The sequence below is a fragment of the Anabrus simplex genome, chromosome 6, assembly GCF_040414725.1.
Source record: "Anabrus simplex isolate iqAnaSimp1 chromosome 6, ASM4041472v1, whole genome shotgun sequence".
Lineage (NCBI taxonomy): Eukaryota > Metazoa > Arthropoda > Insecta > Orthoptera > Tettigoniidae > Anabrus > Anabrus simplex.
Window position 1 is genome coordinate 299838534 of NC_090270.1, and position 17301 is coordinate 299855834.

The window sequence follows — 17301 nt, forward strand, 5'->3', positions numbered from 1 at the left end:
GGTGACGAAGGAAATAATTCCTTACAATGTTATAGAGTATTTGTGTCATAATTAGGTACTTTGATATATGACGGTGCCATGTGAAACTGTCTATAGTTGTACGCAACAACTTGAAGACGATGTCCGAAACGCAACGTAAGTCGTGGATGTCGGTTATTTTAAAGAGATGTCACATAGCACAGCCCACTGTGATTTTATTCAAAAGAAGTAAAATACATCGGCGGAAATGCTTCTGGGATGATCCGTCACTTACAAACGCATATCAATGAAGAGGAATCGTCACAGAACACCTCCGGCCCGGTCTGAATCACAAGCAACTACCCTGCTGACAACATCCTAACAACAATTAAAAAATTATACAGGTTATTTAACTAAGAAGTCCACCTGACATAACTCGTGAACAGTTTAAGATACTGGCATTCTGTATTCACTTTCGTTAATGGTATTATAGTTCAACATGCAGTGCTTTCCTAGGCTTTTGACATATATCATCACACACGTTTCCATATGAGAACTGCTGATGATAACTTTCAATATTACACTCTTAGTTACTGGGACGTCGCACAGCTCGCAGCACACGAGAATCGGTCTCGAGAGCGTTGCCCATCACACCTGCTGAAAGAATATTATTGGAGCAAAGTCGGGCATGTTAGATTACACGTTCCACTTATGTGTAATGGGGGTTGCATATGTAGCAAAGCACATCTTCCCCGTCTCAGGTTCGAATAATGCACGCCCCTAGTATCCAGGTAGGTGTACATCCTATCCACAGTTATTCACAAATTATGCATTGTTATTCACCTAAGATGTCCACCCCAAATAAGTCGTGAACAGTTTAAGGTACTGACATACTGTTTTCACTTTAGTTAAATGGTCTGAAGGTGTTCATAGTTGAACATGCTGTACTTTTTCTGGCCTTTGACAAAATGAATTGGCTCACACGTTTTCATATGAGAACGTTATTTCACGCAATAACTGTCAATGATATACTATCAAGTTTACAGTCGTAGTTACTGGTACGTCGCACAGCTTGCACCACGGGAGGATCGGTCTCGAGATCTGCGACGTCAGTCTCGAGCGAGAGCGTTGCCCATCACTAGTTCCACGGCCCCTCCCGCGGATCACTGCATCGCGTGTTTTCGCCTTTCACAGGGCTTAACCCAATCAGAGTTCGGAACGACTAATTTTAGTAGTATCGCAGGGCTGAGTGGCTCAGATTCACACGACATCTGCTAAACAGTAAAAAAGTCGTGACAAAGAAAATAATTTACTCTAAAAATTATCTTCGTTACTGCTAAATCCTACACGTAGAAAAAATATTTTCCTTAAATTAGTATACTTTATTATACTGTTGGGACAACGATTTTTTTGTTTATGAATTGTTTAACGAAACTTGTAAAAAATCATAAAATACAAGAATTCTTATCATGAAGTATAGTAAAATTTAATGGACATCTTGTAATGCTTTACACACACTTTTCCTACGTGTATAAGAAATGTAATATGACAACAAATGAAAATAAAATATTAAATCATCTGACAAATATGAATGTATGGCAAATTTAAAGAAAATAATTTTAATATTTTTATTTTATTTTCAAATTGTGTTGTGCATTTTCAGTCAGTATATCTACAATATGTGACTTTTCTATGATGGCTTACACCAAGTACAAATACCAAGCACGCCTAGTTATTGAAAGTGGTCTGAGGTGTGGAGTGTCAATTGCAGCGAGTGTAGAATCCTCCTTAATATGTTTACTGCCATTTGTTTTATTCTCTTGTATTACTATTTATGCTATTCACGACTTTCTTTGTAAAAAGATTGCATTATAATTATTAGTTAAAATTTGTAATATTATGCATTAAGCACTCCTATAATGATCATTATAAAACATTTGATATACACTGACTGACAGAGCAAATGCAACACCAAGAAGGAGTGGTCAGAACTTTATGCCAACTGCAGGGTAGACTGCCGTCACTGAGGTATGCTCATGATGTGAAATGCGCCGCTGTGCTGCGCACGTAGCGAACGATAAATGGGACACGGCGTTGGCGAATGGCCCACTTCGTACCGTGATTTCTCAGCCGACAGTCATTGTAGAACGTGTTGTCGTGTGCCACAGGACACGTGTATAGCTAAGAATGCCAGGCCGCCGTCAACGGAGGCATTTCCAGCAGACAGACGACTTTACGAGGGGTATGGTGATCGGGCTGAGAAGGGCAGGTTGGTCGCTTCGTCAAATCGCAGCCGATACCCATAGGGATGTGTCCACGGTGCAGCGCCTGTGGCGAAGATGGTTGGCGCAGGGACATGTGGCACGTGCGAGGGGTCCAGGCGCAGCCCGAGTGACGTCAGCACGCGAGGATCGGCGCATCCGCCGCCAAGCAGTGGCAGCCCCGCACGCCACGCCAACCGCCATTCTTCAGCATGTGCAAGACACCCTGGCTGTTCCAATATCGACCAGAACAATTTCCCGTCGATTGGTTGAAGGAGGCCTGCACTCCCGGCGTCCGCTCAGAAGACTACCATTGACTCCACAGCATAGACGTGCACGCCTGGCATGGTGCCGGGCTAGAGCGACTTGGATGAGGGAATGGCGGAACGTCGCGTTCTCCGATGAGTCACGCTTCTGTTCTGTCAGTGATAGTCACCGCAGACGAGTGTGGCGTCGGCGTGGAGAAAGGTAAAATCTGGCAGTAACTGTGGAGCGCCCTACCGCTAGACAACGCGGCATCATGGTTTGGGGCGCTATTGCGTATGATTCCACGTCACCTCTAGTGCGTATTCAAGGCACGTTAAATGCCCACCGCTACGTGCAGCATGTGCTGCGGCCGGTGGCACTCCCGTACCTTCAGGGGCTGCCCAATGCTCTGTTTCAGCAGGATAATGCCCGCCCACACACTGCTCGCATCTCCCAACAGGCTCTACGAGGTGTACAGATGCGTCCGTGGCCAGCGTACTCTCCGGATCTCTCACCAATCGAACACGTGTGGGATCTCATTGGACGCCGTTTGCAAACTCTGCCCCAGCCTCGTACGGACGACCAACTGTGGCAAATGGTTGACAGAGAATGGAGAACCATCCCTCAGGACACCATCCGCACTCTTATTGACTCTGTACCTCGACGTGTTTCTGCGTGCATCGCCGCTCGCGGTGTTCCTACATCCTACTGAGTCGATGCCGTGCGCATTGTGTAACCTGCATATCGGTTTGAAATAAACATCAATTATTCGTCCGTGCCGTCTCTGTTTTTTCCCCAACTTTCATCCCTTTCGAACCACTCCTTCTTGGTGTTGCATTTGCTCTGTCAGTCAGTGTATCAACAGAAAAGTAAAACTTTTGTAAATCAATAATTACGGGGCGTGAAATACGGATGCAAAGGGGCGCAGGCTCACAAATGTTGAGAACCACTGATCCATCAGTAAATCAATCAATCAATCAATCAATCAATCAATCAATCAATCAATCAATCAATCAATCAATCAATCAATCAATCAATCAATCAATCAATCAATCAATCAATCAATCAATCAATCAATACTTATCTGCATTTAGGGCAGTCGCCCAGGTGGCAGATACCCTATCTGTTGTTTTCCTAGCCTTTTCCTAAATGATTTCCAAGAAATTGGAAATTTATTGAACATCACCCTTGGTAAGTTATTCCAATCCCTAACTCCCCTTCCTATAAATGAATATTTGCCCCAGTTTGTCCTCTTGAATTCCAAATTTATCTTCATATTGTAATCTTTCCTACTTTTATAAACGCCACTCAAACTTATTCGTCTACTAATATCATTCCACGCCATCTCTCCGCTGACAGCTCGGAACATACCACTTAGTCGAGCAGCTCTCCTTTCTCTCAATTCTTCCCAGCCCAAGTTTTGCAACATTTTTGTAACGCTACTCTTTTGTCGGAAATCTCCCAGAACAAATCGAGCTGCTTTTCTTTGGATTTTTTCCAGTTCTTGAATCTGGTAATCCTGGTGAGGGTCCCATACACTGGAACCATACTCTAGTTGGGGTCTTACCAGAGACTTATATGCCCTCTCCTTTACATCCTTACTACAACCCCTAAACACCCTCATAACCATGTGCAGAGATCTGTACCCTTTATTTACAATCCTATTTATGTGATTACCCCAATGAAGATCTTTCCTTATATTAACACCCAGAAACTTAAAATGATCCCCAAAAGGAACTTTCACCCCATCAACGCAGTAATTAAAAGCGAGAGGACTTTTCCTACTTGAAACTCACAACCTGACTTTTAACCCCGTTTATCAACATACCAGTGCCTGCTGTCCGTCTCACAACATTTTCGAGGTCACGTTGCAGTTGCTCACAACCTTGTATCTTATGTATTACTCTAAAGAGAATAACATCATCCACTCCTTTACTCATATCATTTATATACATATAAGAAAACATAATTGTCCGATAATACTGCCTTGAGGAATTCCCCTCTTAATTATTACAGGGTCAGATAAAGCTTCACCTACTCTAATTCTCTGAGATCTATTTTCTAGAAATATAGCAACCCATTCAGTCACTTTTGTCTAGTCCAATTGCACAATGTCCAGTGCAATACATCGCCTACAGAAGAATCAACCAAGACTAATCAGGCTAGGATTCTCCTACAAGAATTGTAAGTTAAAATCCGTCTTTATACCGTGATATATCTGTAGGTTCAATCGTTTCTGAGAAAAGTGTACCTGGGAGGAACTTTACGCTATACCATGCCATCATTATTTACTTGAGCAACTGCTTGAAAAATTACCAGACACCTGCCATATCCTATCTCACTTATCACCTAACAAGTTTAATTAAAATTGTCAGCTAATGTCTAGGGTCCTGGACGCCCGATCTTCTTGCAAGTCGGACCAGACGAAAAGCGGTGGTTTTAGGTTTAAGATGTTTGGCGACAATGAAAACCTTAAGCTCGAGAGATGTAAAATAATAATAATAATAATAATAATAATAATAATAATAATAATAATAATAATAATAATAATAATAATAATAATAATAATAATAATAATAATTAATACAAGACGTTTGTTGCGAAAGTTGCATCCAAACCATATTTCATCTCCAACAAGGATATTCGATAATATAATGTTAACAGGCTAATGTTAATAACGAGAAACACTTTCCAAGTCATAATAAGCTTGGAATACGAAAAAATTACATCAGATTTAAATTTAACTTCTTTAGTTACAGGTATATTCAAAGGCAAGATTGAACAAAGTACACCCTGGGTAAATTGTCTGTTTCCCTTTTCTCGAGATACTTATCTATTCAACGTTCAAAATATCTTTACTATTCTCAAAATAGAGTGCATAAACGCTTACAGTTTTGTAGATTAACTAACTATCGGGCTATGTGAGTAGTAACATAACCACGGCACCACATGTTAGTTCAAGAATGGTTTATTGAACAGCCAACATCTCTGTATGCGTACACTGTTCTCTAACACATACTCCACAATGATACACATCCTACTATTTGTTACATACAGGCTAACATGTTGAGCTCAGTACAGTACAGTCACAATCAGCTCCTCCAGCTCCAACTATCTTGTCTTGTCTTGCGGATATTTATTTGGGAACCAATATATTCTTTCCCAGTCACGAGCCCAATGAAATTTTTCACTTGTATCACAACAGCGCACGTTTACATCATTAATAACCAGTTTTAGCACGATTACACTTAGATAGATAAACTGAAAGAAGCACTATGATATCGTGTATATGTAAGTTCATAAAAGTAGTAAACTATCTCCACTGGTCGAATACACAGATAACCTATTAATCTTGAGCAATAGAAACGTGTTGCACTGTACAAGATTGGAGAGCAATAAAACTCTTGGCGCGAGATCCACTCACCCGGAGCATATAGAAATGCCACTTCACCAACATGTCGGAAAAAACAACTGAAAATCTAGATCGTAATTACAATTTGATGTGAGTGTTATCAAGGTATTCGTTTAAGATAGCAATGATCTTAGGCGAAGGTTGATAAAACAAAGCTGAAAGTCGTGTAGGGAAAGGTACGTGGACATTAATTAATTTCTGCATTAAAATGGCCTGTTGGCGTGCATATTGGGGGCAATGAAAAATCAAATGGTCACTATCGCCCTGAGGTTCGCCACAGGAACAAGTTGGATCGTTCGTAATTTGAAATCAAGATAAATATACCGGGGTTAAGGCATGATTAAAACGTCTGATGATGTTAGTAATGTGACGTCGTGTATACGTACCATTTGCAAACCACGGAAGTGTGGGAATATTCGGTTGAATTTGATAGTAATAATGGCCTTTCGTACTAGCTGATAAACGCCATTTTGTGCACCATGTGTGTTTAGCTTCATTTTTGATATATGGAAAGAAGTCAGAAATCGGGATTTTGATTTGTAATAAGTTCGCGGTATCTGCACTGGCTTCTTTTGCTGCTATATCGGCCATATCGTTGCCTGCGTGTCGGTGATGCCCTTGAATCCATATTAATGTTATAACAAAACCGGATGTTTCGAGTTGTAAAATAAGGTGTTTAACTTCGTAGACATATGTATTTTGACTATGGGCGAAGGATTGGAGAGCTTGTAATACACTTTGAGAATCGCTGAATATATTTATTTTTTGGATTGTAACTGTTGGACATATAAAAGAGCTTGATATATGGCATATAATTCTGCGGTAAAGATAGTTAAATTATTAGGCAACGGATATTTAAAGATAGTTTGTGTTTGTGGATCATAAAATGCTGCTCCGACTCCAGTAGGTCGATTTTGACCCATCAGTAAAAAGGTGATAATCTGGTAAGGTTATTGAACTTTTAAATTTCTTAAGAGCGTATAATTTGGGATGAGGTGAATACATTGATTGTTTTAATGATTCAGAAGGTGCAATGATAATAGAAGGACGGAATGTTTGAATATCATAGTCATATGAATACAAATTTACGCGTGGTGTGCGAAGTATAGTCTCAGTAAGATGGTGGAGTTCAGCATACGCCATATATATGGCGGGGTACTGATGATGAGGTGGAGGACGCTGTTGATAATATTCATATAATAATTTTAATTTAGGGACGATAAGGGAGTTCGATCTGCTAATATGTTTAAGTAGGAATTTTTTTGAAATTTTTATCCTGCGAATATACAGTGGTTCTTCTGTAGTTTCTACTAGTAAAGCGTTAGTTGGTGTTGTTCGGAGGGCACCCACACTGATACGTAGTGCTGAAAATTGAAGACGATCCAAAGCTAGTAAACTGTGTTTAGCGGTTAAATCAATAATATGGGCGCTATAATCAAGTATGGACCGAATGGTTGCACGATATAGTTGTATTGCTGACAAGGGGTCAGCACCCCATGCACGTTTCGTTACCGTTCGTAAGTAATATAACGATCAGATTTCCGAATTAAATACTGTATTTGGGGTTGCCATGTAAGTCTTTGGTCGATATATATATGCCTAAATATAAGTGTTGTGGGACAAAGGGGATGCTATAGGTATCAAAGTTAATAGGGCTTTTATCAAAGGTTCGTTTATTTGTAAGGATCATCGCTGCACATTTAGCGATTGAAAGTGAAAGACCATGGGTTGTTAGCCACCGAAGGACTAAACTTAAAACGCGAGATATTGTGGCTCTACAATGGTCAATGTTGGAGTGAGAACAATAAATAACATAATCATCCGCGTAAGGTGGTGGTGGTGATTATTGTTTTAAGAGGAAGTACAACTAGGCAACCATCCTCTACATAACACTAATCAGAGGGAGAAATAGAAGGGATCCGACACTTCGAAAAATGAAGATATCGGTCAAAGAAAGACAAGGGCCACGAAGGGCGTGAAAATGAAAGACTCCCTAGCCCTCGCAAACCTAATAGCGTCGGAGTCGGAAAAGAACAAGAGTTGACCAAGAGAGGTCGGATAGGATAGATGAAGGTAAGGAGCCTGGCACAAGTAAGTGGAAGCAATGCCAGGACTCAGCTTAGGGCCTCGTGGACGCCAACCCACGCTCCAAAGCTCAGAGCCCCTGAGGCCTCATCCGCGTAAGCGAGAATTCGAGCGTGTGGAGTCACAATACATTCGAGATCTTTCATATAAAGGGCAAACAAAATTCCACTTAGTATCGAACCCTGTGGTAATCCATTTGATGTATAACGGCTTTCAATTGTGTGTTGAGTTGATTTAATGGTTAACCGGCGATTGATAAATAGTTGATTTAAAATAGAAAGGAATTTGATGGGAAATCCATAAATAAATAATTTCTCCCAGAGAATATGCAATAACACAGCATCATAAGCACCTTTAATAACCAAAAAGACTGCCACGGTAGATTGTTTCCGCCATTTTGCCAATAAGACGTCGAGTAGGAATGTTCCTCTGTACTATTACCACGTCTAAAAGCGAACTGATACTTAGGTAATAGCGAGTGATATTCCAATAACCACGCCATTCGTTTCATGAGGATTTTACAGAAGACTTTCCGTATACATGATCCCAAAACTATGCCACGAAAATTTTCCGGTTCGGTAGGTCGTTTTGTCGGTTTCAATATAGGAGTTATGAAAAAATCATTCCATGTTGTTGGTACGTGTAATGTCTCAAGAATACTATTATAATATTGTAGTAAATAAATTTGGGTGTGAGGGGGTAGGGCCCTGAGCATGAGATAAGTAATTGCATCAGGTCCTGGGGACGAGCTATTAACGGTACATAATACAGATTGTAGTACGTTATATGTAATTGGCTTTAATAACGAAGTAAAAGAACGAGAATTGTCCTGTGCGGTGGGTAGAAATGGCGGGTTTACTGATACTGGGGCGAGGGTATATAAAAAATCTTCTAAAACTTGTCGCGGATAGGAATAATAAGTTTGGTATTGGAATGTTCGCGTTATCATGCGGATCACGTTCCAAAGATTCGCTGCTGGTAATTGAGGAGTTAATGTAGAAATAAACGACTGCCAAGCTGTTCGTTTTTTTGTATTAAAGACGAGCTTTATTTCTGCAATATGCTTTCGCAATTGGAAATAATGCTGCTGAGTCATTGATTGGCGGTGTTGTTTAAATAATTTTTTTCGCTGTTGAATGAGATCATGACATTCTTTATCCCACCATTTTATTTCGTATTTCTGTGGGTGGGTCGTCACTTTAAGCGGTCGACACGGATGAAACATATTTAAATATTGGGTTAAATAAGGGAATACGGTTGAAAAGGTAATAGGTGACTCGTGTTCCTGCTGCAAGCTATGATTGAGATATGATTGATAGTTTGAAATATTGAAATTTTTATCAGATCGGACATTACGTATACATGAAGGTGTCTTAAACCGGGAAATTATTGGGCGATTACCATATGTTATGATGATGGGGAAGTGGTCACTGGTGTAGGTATCAGATAATGTGTGCCAGGTGGTGACAGGGACCATGGTTGGACGACATAATGTAAGGTCAACGGCACTGGGTGGAAATCCAGGCGGAGTTAAACGGGTCGGGGAACCATCGTTTAAAATAAACAGATTCTGATGATTTGAGGTAGCAAGTAAATTGGAGCCTTTGATTGTATCTATGATACACCCCCATTCATTGTGATGGCAATTGAAATCACCGAGAATGAAAAGGTGTTGGAATGTTGCAAATTGTTAGAAAAATTGCGTCCATTGATTCTGAGTAATGTAAATGTGGGGGGGGGGGGCAATAGATACACTGACTGACAGAGCAAATGCAACACCAAGAAGGAGTGGCCAGAACTTTATGCCAATTGCAGGGTAGACTGACGTCACTGAGGTATGCTCATGATGTGAAATGCGCCGCTGTGCTGCGCACGTAGCGAACGATAAATGGGACACGGCGTTGGCGAATAGCCCATTTCGTACCGTGATTTCTCAGCCGACAGTCATTGTAGAACGTGTTGTCGTGTGCCACAGGACACGTGTATAGCTAAGAATGCCAGGCCGCCGTCAACGGAGGCATTTCCAGCAGACAGACGACTTTACGAGGGGTATGGTGAACGGGCTGAGAAGGGCAGGTTGGTCGCTTCGTCAAATCGCAGCCGATACCCATAGGGATGTGTCCACGGTGCAGCGCCTGTGGCGAAGATGGTTGGCGCAGGGACATGTGGCACGTGCGAGGGGTCCAGGCGCAGCCCGAGTGACGTCAGCACGCGAGGATCGGCGCATCCGCCGCCAAGCGGTGGCAGCCCCGCACGCCACGTCAACCGCCATTCTTCAGCATGTGCAAGACACCCTGGCTGTTCCAATATCGACCAGAACAATTTCTCGTCGATTGGTTGAAGGAGGCCTGCACTCCCGGCGTCCGCTCAGAAGACTACCATTGACTCCACAGCATAGACGTGCACGCCTGGCATGGTGCCGGGCTAGAGCGACTTGGATGAGGGAATGGCGGAACGCCGTGTTCTCCGATGAGTCACGCTTCTGTTCTGTCAGTGATAGTCACCGCAGACGAGTGTGGCGTCGGCGTGGAGAAAGGTCAAATCCGGCAGTAACTGTGGAGCGCCCTACCGCTAGACAACGCGGCATCATGGTTTGGGGCGCTATTGCGTATGATTCCACGTCACCTCTAGTGCGTATTCAAGGCACGTTAAATGCCCACCGCTACGTGCAGCATGTGCTGCGGCCGGTGGCACTCCCGTACCTTCAGGGGCTGCCCAATGCTCTGTTTTAGCAGGATAATGCCCGCCCACACACTGCTCGCATCTCCCAACAGGCTCTACGAGGTGTACAGATGCTTCCGTGGCCAGCGTACTCTCCGGATCTCTCACCAATCGAACACGTGTGGGATCTCATTGGACGCCGTTTGCAAACTCTGCCCCAGCCTCGTACGGACGACCAACTGTGGCAAATGATTGACAGAGAATGGAGAACCATCCTCAGGACACCATCCGCACTCTTATTGACTCTGTACCTCGACGTGTTTCTGCGTGCATCGCCGCTCGCGGTGGTCCTACATCCTACTGAGACGATGCCGTGCGCATTGTGTAACCTGCATATCGGTTTGAAATAAACATCATTTATTCGTCCGTGCCGTCTCTGTTTTTTCCCCAACTTTCATCCCTTTCGAACCAGTCCTTCTTGGTGTTGCATTTGCTCTGTCAGTCAGTGTATTTAAAAACAAGTATTATGGTGTACTATCCCTACTGCATAAGTGTGTGGAATGAAATATTGCAAAGGGAATTGTGTAAAGGGTAATGAAGTTTGTACACATGTGGCGACTCCATCAAAACCGTTACCATCGTATCGGAATACTTGATAACCTCGTAATCTGAAAATGAAATGTGGTTGAAACCACGTTTCTTGTAAGCAAATAATATTAGCTTGCGTTTCGTTTATTAATATTTGTAATTCATGTCGTTTAGAGGTGGCACTTCAACAATTCCATTGGACTATTGTAATCATGCAAGGATGTTCATGATAGAATCTCGTAGTTTATATAATACATGATGAATCTGAGGCTTGTGGCTCATACTTTGGATTAACATTGCCAGCAATTGCTGGATTTCGAAGTCGTTCCTTGGTAGGAGGATAGCTTATGTCTTGGGGGGCTGCGGAAGGTTGCCGCCCATTAGATGGTGAAGAACTTGATGGGTATGATAAGTGCAGAGGTTGTTGCATGGCACTCGTTGACGGGAATGAATTTACTGGAACCGAAGGTTCATTTCACAGCATGGCCATGTATCCTTGCCGATCAAAGCCTGGCTCGGGTGTAGGAGGGGGAGATTGCATGATGACTTGAGTAAACTTACGTTTACGGGGTTTGGTGTCGGAGGAGATGAGGGATTCGATGGTAGTGGAGGGAACTGATGTTCTTGTTGTTCGGAATGGTAAATTGGAAGGGCAATGCGAGCATTAGCCTCAGGAAAAGACAGGTATTCAGTACTCATTAACCTTTTAATGTTAACTTGATACTTGTGTTTAGGACAAGTTGAGGAACCCGTAACATGTTTTTTCTTACAGTAGGCGCACTGCGTGAATTGTTCAGTACAAGCCTGGGTTTCATGTTGCTGCGAACATTTCCCACAACGGGCGTTTTTGCCTTGACATTGCCGAATTGTATGTCCATAGCGGTGGCATTTACGACAGCGAATAGGTGAAAAGATGTAAGGTTCAACGGCCATATACACCTTATATAAGGCTACATGGGATGGGAGCGGTTGAGCCCTGAAAACTATTTTTATAGAACCTGTAAGAAGGTATTGGGTTTCTCCATCTTGAATTGCACGACGATTAAGACGTTGCACGCTTTTAACCGGTGCCTCCGATTCCAGATACTGTAAAATTTCATCATTCGATAGGCCTTTTTCAACTCCACGAATAATTCCTACTCGTAACACTTGTGAAGATGGAATATAGGCTTTAATTTTGAGGGTTTCAAGCATGGGGTTACTCAAAAAGCCATTGGCTTGAGAAGCCGTATGAAAAGTGACTTGTAGTCTATTGCGTCCCTTACCTTGGATAGATTTGACGTTGAGCTTAGTTTCATAGAATCGGCGACCAAAAGCCATAGGGTGTAAGCTGCCTATGTTTTGATCGTTAATGGATTCAACGAATACAAAGAAGGGTCCATGATGAAAGCGATTATAATATTCCGGGAGAGAAGTTACTGGGGACACCTCGGATTGATTGTTAAGTTGTTCTGGATTAGAACGGTCTGCCACTTCCGTACTACGCCTCTGTTCAGTAGTATCAGATGCCTGAGAACCTTGCTGTTGTGTTGTATGACTATGTGAATCAGTTATGGATTCCTCATCCATGGGGACGACAATCTCACGCTCCACTCGTAGATTATGCCCGGCTACTTTCAACGTTCCGCCACTGTCAGTCTCCATGACTTCTCACTCCTTCACCACACTTAAGCAAAACACAATTGATTACCACTACCGCACACCACTGACTCGCACAACTAAGGTAGTGTACCGTACAACGATCACTGCGTGACTGAGCTCCAACTATAAAACACACATATTATAAAGCCACACAGCTGACCCATGGAGTCTACATTCTCTCAGGGAATAAATGCGTCATACAAAGACTACACAACCACAGAGTAAACACTGAGGGAACATTGACCTTCTACAAGTTTGACATACTTTTACACACTGTAATTGTAGGAATGAATAAGAATTTATTACATAGACAGGTCCAACAAAATAGATATATTTTACTGTAATCGGCTAATGACTTCTTTTAGTGCACTTGATTAGGTCATTCAACATTAAAGACTTAAAAACTTGATTAGGTGGTATTTGTAACATTCTCTGTTGCACACCATATATACTCTGGTAATAGGGCCTTCAATATTACGTTTACTAGAAAACATTGACTTTTACATGAAAATATTAGACTATCAAATCGGACGATAAAGTGTACAAAAAAACCCCAACTCTTCGCGACGGTAACCTTAATGTCCTGCATAGACAGCTCTGATGTTTAACAACACTCTACTAACGTCAATATATTATTTTAAACTCATCTCGATTCTTGCAAGAAAACAACATTTACACTCAGCCACTGAACTTTTTTTTTAAATTTGAGAGAAATTTGAGCCACAGACTGCCAGCTTACTTTAAAAATCTATTAATACGGTTCCCTTCCCTCGACTTCACTTCTTTATGCCTGGCTTCGCTCCTCACATCCCACGGCAGCCAGCAGTACCGTGCACTCACAGTTGCTGAACTCACACAACAGCTGTTCGATGCCATGAATATGATTGCTGCCTCTAATCCAGGACATGCCATGTACCTCACTGTGGCTGCAATTTTCAGAGGCTGTATTATTATTATTATTATTATTATTATTATTATTATTATTATTATTATTATTATTATTATTATTATTATTATCTAACCGTTCACCACCCTCTAGGTCCCCGGTACGACCTAGGGATGATGAGGTCAATAACCTTACCCACCAGGGTGAGAGTAGAAGAGAAGGGAAAAAGGACAGAGAGAGAGAGGAAGAGAGAGAGAGAGAGAGAGATAGATAGAGACCCTGGTGAGAAGGTTGCTAGCGTGTCCGCCCCAAATGGGAGTTATAGCGAACACGAGGGAGAATGATGAGCACAAGAAAAACGACAACAAAGGTCCAAGCACAATAAAAAACAAGAAACCATAGAAAAAACAAAGGATGAAGTTACCACACTTACCGGAAGCAGCGGAGGAAGACGACTTAAGGCCGTGGAAGTTAATGCACAAGAAATCGGTGACAGTGCTCCACCGAACGTGGCGAATGAAAACCAGCACTTAAATGAAGTTAAAGAACTTTAATTGAAGGGCAAATTGGAGGTAACAAACCAAATCATTAAGTTGATAAAACCTATGTTTATTTTAAGAAGTAAAGCCAAAATGTAAATAAATTCAACGTAGAGTTGAAAAGTGGAAAAGTAAATAACAATTAATAAAATAAATCAGAATATACCCAGGTATATTTTAAAAGAAAAATTAATTCATTAGTAATTAACAATTAAAGTAAATAAATACTCTTTAACAGATAATAAATTGAAATTATTATGAAAACAACAAAGAAAAGAAAAGGATGACCTCCGTACCTAATAAAATGTGATCTGAAAACAACGGAAAACCAATTGACTTCCTTACATAAATACTACCTTGAAATAAAAATGTGATCGATCACGGATAGTTAATTAATTAAAAATACCATACTCAGTTAACAAGGTTTTCAATAAAATGGATCTTCGACGCGGCCGCTTCTCATAATTACCAAAATTAAAACGTTCAGTCTCCACCAAGGACAGTTTCCAAGACATATAGAATTTTACGTAAAAATACACCACCACCCGGGGCAAGAAAATGGTAACACAACTTTAAAGGGTGGTCAAGAATATTAATTAACATTTAAAACAGTAAACGATACACTCAACTCGGAAATATATAATTCAAGATCTACACAGGCTCCATGCGCCAGACTACATTACCATCCCGACAACAATACACCCACAAAACCGTTGCCAAGGAAACCACAAAACAAAAGCAGCGCCTCTAAAAAACAAGGAGGAAAACAGGCTAGAGAAAATTTTAATTCACCAAAAACCCCAGAAGGGGGAGGGGAGAAGGAAACATACCAAACGGATTGGAAAACAAAACACAGGAAAGCAAACAGAAAGCCGAAGAAAGTAAAGCCCGCTACCTTGGAGACTGTACCTTGGTTCACAAGGAAAGTTACAATTTATAGTGCCAAAAAGAACTCATTTAAATTTTAAATTAAAAACCCCAATTCAGTTCACTGTGAACCTTCCACATTACTGTGATTAGTTGCCGAAACTGTTTTTCAGATTTTCACAACTGCACACGCCAAATAGGTACCAATTTAACGACGAAGTTCAAATCATTATTATTATTATTATTATTATTATTCCTGAAATCTTCAAAAATATCAAAATCCTCTTCTGGACGACGCTTAAAATGTTTCAAACACTGGTACATACCTTTGGTGGCGAAGAAAAGAGAGGAATTTAAACCTGACCATTGTTAACGGAGAATGCAGTCACGCGCCCAGCAACCAGACCTTGTTGGCAAGTATCCAGACGAAATATAGATCCAAAAATATGATCAGAGGAAATGGCAGGAGGTCTCCAACTAGTTCCACGGGGGCAAATCCCCGTTAATGCTGTAATTACGGAGGTTTTCTGGTAATCCACCACTCCATGACGCAGCACACAATTACACACGCGCTCATCATGGCTGACCCAAGCGAACTGGCTCTCGCGTCAGACGCGAGGAGGAAACAAGTCTCTTGGTAACCGGCAGGCGCATGCGCAGTACGCGCAACCACACGAAGGCAGGACAATGGCGCGCAGCCTACATTAGCTTAAAAAGGGTATTTTGGCGAACAGCCGATTGACACAGATATTCCAGGGCACAAGGCCAGTCCAAAAGGTTATAAAGGGGAGGCTCACACTATTTAATATTGTCTCAGCCCTCCCGCCCCGAAACGACGACAAAATCTCATGCATATGCCATCAATGATTTGGTGGTCACACATATACTAAATTTGGGCGAAGTAGTCCAACGGAAAACGACCACCAAGATTAACTAGTTTTAGTTAGGAGTTCACATGACCAGGTTAATAGTTTAAGCCACAGTTCCATATCACATTGTTTTTAGAAATAATTGGCGGAGTGCGATCAACATCAGTGTCCAGAAACGTTAACCGAGCACTCGGAAAATCACCAGAGTAATGTTTTTCATCAAATAGAGGGCACAATGACCAGAGTTCACCAAATATTCAGGTCCACCCGATACACTTTGGTTCAATGCATCACACAATGATATCGTTTTCGACACACGACCCAGTTCACCTTTGAGGTTTGGCAACTCTCACACTAATCACAGATATACTGCCCAAAATCAAACGAAAACCACATGATTATTAGTCCATGCATCTAGATTACTTTCTAAAGCACGGTGGTAAATTAATTTTAATGCACGAAAACCTTTACAAGTCTCCTTTGATATTAAGGGAATGCATGATCTCGAGTTGCAAGAAGGTGACAACAGGGGAAAGAAACGGACAACGGGATCAGGGGAGGACCAAAAGGAGGCGCAATTGGTGAGTGTAATCTTCAAAATAAGTGAACCGCAAAATCTAGATCAATACAGTTTTGTTACACTTGATTGAGTCATGCCCACGGTACACCACTCAGAACACAGTAGTAGGTAGTCAACAGGGTAAGCGCCAGCAGTACGCGGAGAATCCATGATACCGGAATGGAACGAGCAACCACACCCATCACCATAGCCAAACAAGACCTCAAACTTCAACACTCGGTACGGTCAGCAACCAAATACCCAGGATAGAAATTACCGCAAAAACAACAACCCATAATCAAGAGCATCAACCACAACATAAGGTGCTATAACCACAGTGCCAAATAGCAATTTTCCACAGGAGCCCAAATTAGATGCACAGAGTGAAACAACGCCTAGCCTACAAGTACCATCACGACAGTACAACGTCTTACCACCACTAACTAAACATAAATAAATATGACATAGGATAAGAAAGTTTTCATCTAGACAAAAGTCAATACACAGGCATACTCCAATGAAATCAGGTTAAGTCCAAGGTTTAGAATTTAGTAGATACAGGGCTACGACACAGTGAGGAATCAATCACTAACAGATTCCAAAATCCACTGACAAGGACATTAAAAAAATTTCAAATACAGGTTCAACTTCCCACATCAAAATACACCACCTAGTTGAATAAGAGTGAGGACAAGCAACCAAGACGCAATTGATAAATCTAGCTCCAAG